Source organism: Nanorana parkeri, unplaced genomic scaffold, assembly GCF_000935625.1.
Source record: "Nanorana parkeri isolate BGI_ZX_2015 unplaced genomic scaffold, ASM93562v1 scaffold628, whole genome shotgun sequence".
Lineage (NCBI taxonomy): Eukaryota > Metazoa > Chordata > Amphibia > Anura > Dicroglossidae > Nanorana > Nanorana parkeri.
In genome coordinates this window covers 557,656-563,284 of record NW_017306896.1, presented here as the reverse complement: position 1 = coordinate 563,284, position 5,629 = coordinate 557,656, and positions in this window count along the sequence as shown.

Genomic DNA, 5,629 nt, shown 5'->3' with positions numbered 1-5,629 from the left:
TAAGGTCACTGGACCGTCAAAGCCCCTCTGACCTGCCACTGCACAACACGGCCACATGGATTTTTTTTATAATTGGTGTTAGAAAGGGAGCTACACACAGCTGGCATAAAAATGTTTTGTTTATTACAAATGAAATGACGTAACACAAAGACAATGAGCACGCAAGTTATTTGTCACAGTTACAACAAAGCTTAGTCCAGCAAAGCACACAGAGATGGGGAAAAAAAACATAAAGACATTTCAAGAACAAAAGCAAAACATTATAATAATACAAACTCGCTGCTGAACTGCAACTCTTTCCCAGGAGAGCCCTTGCGGTGTTCACCCAGAAGTATAAAATACTTGTCATTGTGCCTTACTCTCAGGGTAACACTTACCCCAGGATTCATGAAACATTGCAAAGGGTTCATGTGTTCTGAAAGCGACTTGGTTGTTGAACAAGAATCAAAAGGCTCCTGTTAAAAAAGACACATTATACGTACCTGTCCCGGGGCCCATTAATAGAAACTTTGCTCCATCGCTTATCAAAGCCACCCAAAGTATCTTCATATCTGGCACATTTATGGGTATGTGAAATGCCCGTGTTCCTCCCACTGACCCCTGCATCGCTACAGGATACAGGGGTCGCCTGGAGGATCCATGGCACGCTACAGGGGGCGCAGGCGTCCTACACACCTGGAACTGTATCAGATGTGAAGAGCCTTCAGACGACTTTGCTCAACAGTGCAGTGATGATTCTACAAACGGGCATCGGGACATGTAAGGATGGCGTGTCTTTAAGTGATCCTTAAAGTTAAAGTGTGTTTCCACTTTTGCAGCCAAATTGGAATAACACCTACTTTATATTTGTTACATGTTCCTCATTCACATCGCATAAGTAATTTTTTTAAACTTCTGCTTGCACAGTACATGCTCTATGCCAGCGGTGGTGAACCTTGGCACTCCAGCTGTGCCAAAACTACAAATCCCAACATGCATCTGCCTCTGGGAGTTATGTCTGTTGCTGTCAGAGCCTTGCAATGCCTCATGGGACTTGTAGTTCCAAAACAGCTGGAGTGCCAAGGTTCGCCATCACTGCTCTATGCTGACAGAAAGGTTCTGCTCTGTACCGAGTTTCCCTTTGGAATGCAAGGGGAGCTGGGCTGGTTATCGTTAACATAATTAACCCGTTCTGTCCTGTGCTTGCAGATCTCATTATCCGCTGTAAACTAGATGTGTACACTGTCTGCCCTAACAAAGGGTTCAAGATCTGGAAGCTTTATGTGTTAATGAGAGGAAAACATAAATGAATGTTTTCTTCAGTTTTGTTACATGGATGTTTCCCTATCCAACTAACCAGGCTGCAGGATCAGTGCATACATCTTCCCTGGATTAATCACCAGTATTACTGGAGCTCCTCTGTTTTTTGTGTTAATGAGAGGACACTCAATCTGTCCCTCGTCTTTCTATGGGGACTGTAAACGTTTCCTGTCACTGGGAAATTGGGAGGAAGGCTTGCAAAGGCCAGCTACACAAGATATAACGGTAGTAAATACCGTATTTTTCGCTCCATAAGACGCACTTTTTTTCCCCCCCAAAAGACGGGCAAAAATGTCTATGCGTCTTATAGCGCGAATCCCTATCGCCCGACGTCCGGGACATGCAGTTTCAGACGCCGGGCGAGTCGTTTTTTTGTACATTTAACCCTGCTCCGGACAAGCAGAGCTAAATGTACAGTGGGAGCCGCTGCTCGTTTAATACAAGTGATCTAATCAGACCACTTGTATCAAATCGAGCAGTGGCGGCGGCGATCGTGTCTGGGGGCCCCTCGCCGTGTTTTTCGGGGAGCTCCCGCTCCTCTGGGGGACCCGTGACCACGGCATAGGAGCTCACCATAGAGCAGACAAAGAACGTCCGTTCTTCATCTGCTCTGTGTGATCACTGAGACCGTGGCACTGTAATCACAGCGCCACCTGTCTCAGCTGTGACTAACTACAGCTGTCACAGAACCCTACCCTCCCTGCGTCCCATGGTCAGGTGCGCCTTATGGAGCGCAAAATATGGTATGCATTTATCTTTCAGTATGATGCGTGAATTGGAACACATGACAAACATATTGTGGGGTTTTCTCAAATTTGACTGCAAACGTGGACACATTTGTTCTCAGCGATAGTCGCGTCAAAGGAAACCTGTACTGAAGGAAGTAGGCTGTTATTACTGATCTCGCCTTCTGAAAGCGCTACTTGTCAGGCTGTCTAGGCCACGCCTTGGCTTCATTTCTGAGTCCATGATATAGAACATAAAGCCAGATCAGATGTTCTGATTCCACTTACTGTATTATGATTCTATGTCAGCGACCTCATTATAGATGTCAGTCATTACAGCCCACACAGTCCTTTTAGTACAGGTTCCTTTAAGAGTTAGGCAAATCTGCGGTCTCTAGTGTGAATAATCTACAACTGGCCTATTTTAAGAGACCAACACCAGACATTTGACCAGCTATGTCATTATTCCTAATCATTTGTCACTGGGGAAGAGATGGGAAGATGTCTTACAGTGTAAGGGTGCCTGCGCAAGGTCCTGCACAAAGGGGTGCCAGTAAAAAGCACCATGTATGTGTACACTGAACACCTTCCCTCCAGGGGCCAAGCTAAGAAAGATCCTGAGTGAACCAGGCCTTAGAGAGCAGGAGTCACATCCCCCGGTCCCTTATGGATGAGTATCTATAGCTGTCCACCATTTGTGTAGCTGCTTATGTTTATGGCCTATTATCAAATGTAAATGATAGAACAAGACATCTGCTGTTAGCATATGGCTTATAAGACACCACAGCCTGAAATCCTTGGCCATGCTGTAGCATCAGAGACAGTATTATTGTACAGAAAACACAAATGATATTTATCTACTGGATGAAATGTACAGCATGTAACAGTCATATATGCAAGTAAATGAACACACAGCTTTACAGTAGCATGCGGAATGCCTCACCATCATAACTAATAACCTGAGGATTGATGGAAGAAGAAAAAGCTGGAGCTTATTTCAAATCAACATGTACCATGCAGGGCAAAGCAAAAGGTTCACTCTCCCGCCCTCCACTCCAGCGGCACATATCTTTTTGTAGCTCCCCCACCACTCCATTAAGTAGTCAGCAGTGGGGAAAGACAGCCTTGTCAAAGCTCAAGTTGGATCTCCAGTCAGAGCTTCCACACAGAGCAATCTCCCCACCCATATGTGGCAGCTCTGGGTCAATCACCAAGCACCAGCACTGTCACATTGAGTGACTCACTTGACCGTCCGGGCTCATAAGTACTTCAACATTTTTTTTGCTCCCAGCAGAAGAACCGAGTGGCAGGGGATTAAGAAAGGTTAAAGGAGAACTATGAGGTGAGTGAAAATCACTCGTAGTTCAAGCCGACGTGTGATAATGAAACTGTCACTTGTCGGCTCAATAGATTAGGAAGTGAGTCGCTCTCTCACTTCTCGATCCTGTCCCTGCAGAGAGCGCTGACTTTCAGTCACGGCTCCCTGCAGGGATCCCCCCCCCCCCTCCGATCCTCCAGCGCTGACTGGAGGAAGGGGCGGGTATACAGTTGGCTCTGCCTCTAGATGGGCAGAGCCCGCTGTCACTCACGCAGCTGGGTGGATCTCAACAGGAATGTCGGGATCCGTCCCGGCTGCGGCGGTCCCAGTATACCGCAAGCTAAATACTGAGCTTTGGGTCACGGGAGGACGCCAGTATATATCCTCCCATGACCCTTAAGAGAACTATGGGAAAAAACACTTACCCCATCATTCTCTTAAGTATGTGCTGATGGGAGATCGTGCTTTAAAGTTCACCTGTTGCCTTAAAAATTTGCCCTTTGCTTTAGTAACATCTAGGATTGCCCATCTCCCAGAGTCTCCTATCAAATAAAGCCTTACTAAAAAAAAATACTGAGTACAGCATATTTTCTGGTCATGCTGCAATACCAGACCTCACCAGCAGGCAACTGGAAGACTGTACTTCTAGATTTCTGGCCCAAGAAAAACTGGACACTGCTAAATTGGGACCCTTTCTGTGGTAATAGGTTAGATTTCATAGACAACTCCTGATAGTTCAGAAAGCATATGGGGTGCAGAAGCTCAGGATAACAAGAAATTACCTTTCAACATTTGGAGGGAGGGGGGGGTTTAAAGTGACAATAAACTCAGGAGTTAAATCTTAAAAATACACTGAAGTACCTTAACTATTAACAAAAATGTATGTTTTTTGTGTATCACTCGGCTGTAGATCCTCAAATCACCTCTGGATTGGTCCTGACACTGTCCTTCCTTCTGGAGGGTGAATACTTTTATTCCCCATGGTCCCTGTGTGTGTTGTAAAGTAGTCACCGCTCCAAGCTCATTCCCATGATGGACTACAATCTCAATACAAATGAGTAAACTAAACGTGAGATTGTAGTCCATCATGGGAGTGATCTTCGAGCGGTGACTACTTTACAACACACACAGGGACCATGGGGAAGAAAAGTAGCCACCCTCCAGAAGGAAGGACAGTGTCAGCACCAATTCAGAGATGATTGGAGGATCTACAGCTGAGTGATACACAAATAGGATACATGTTTGTTAATGGTGAAGGTACTTGAATGTATTTTGAAGATGTAACTCCTGAGTTGTCACTTTAATGAAAACGTAGCTAATTGGTTGGAGGGCTTCATGCTTTCTGACTAGATTATCTGAATATTTGTATATTGTGCATCACTCATCCCCTAACTTAAGAAGTGTGAATATTACAAATATTTAAGAAAAATGTACATTCGGTTTAAAAAGAGATTGTACCACGGCCAGTAAGTGAAGAGTTTCAGACATTGCCACCATCACGCACCAGCTGAATTATGACACGGGTAAGTGTATCCTGCAGTTTGTTTCAGTGAATGTCAGGCGATCTCCATACTATTTCACAAAGTGTTTATGGTTTAGTGAAGCTGATCATAGATTGGCTGAAGGGGATTGGGGATCTCCCACAAACATTAGATACTTGGTGTTCTATACCAGAACTTGCTACTACAATGTCCATGGAGTGCCCGCAACTTCAAAGGGAAAAAGGCCATTGGGGAGGCTAATCAATTTAAATCTGGCAACCCATTCATTCTGAGATACGTACCCCACGAGGAGGGTTTTTTTTTATTACACGTGATTTGTATGATAAACAGAGCAAATTGAAATGTTGTAGTCTGAAGAAACATCCTTGAAAGTGCAGTCTATGTTTACTAGGTAGCAGTGGCGGCACAGAGGGAGTTCTCTGCTTTCTAAAGATTAGATAGGCCAGCTCTCATATTAATATTCATCAATGTTCAAAAGAAGTGTAAAGAGGAATAGATGGTCTGTAACAATGTGATCCAGAAAGAGAAGGAGTTTCTTTCCCCTCAGCCACCAATCAGACTGGAACTCCAAGTAAGAATATTGATTTATCTTTATATTTAAGTAACAATAGGAAGGTTTGTGCTGTCCTAGCAGACATGTCTAGCTGGCTTATATTATTACCTTCTAGTAGACTGTGTTAAAGTCCTAAGTGATTGCATGAATGAAGGGCTACTTCCTCCTGTTGAACCATGTTAGACCCATCTTTAGGGTGTAATATGAAACATGGTCAAGTATCAACAGCCCC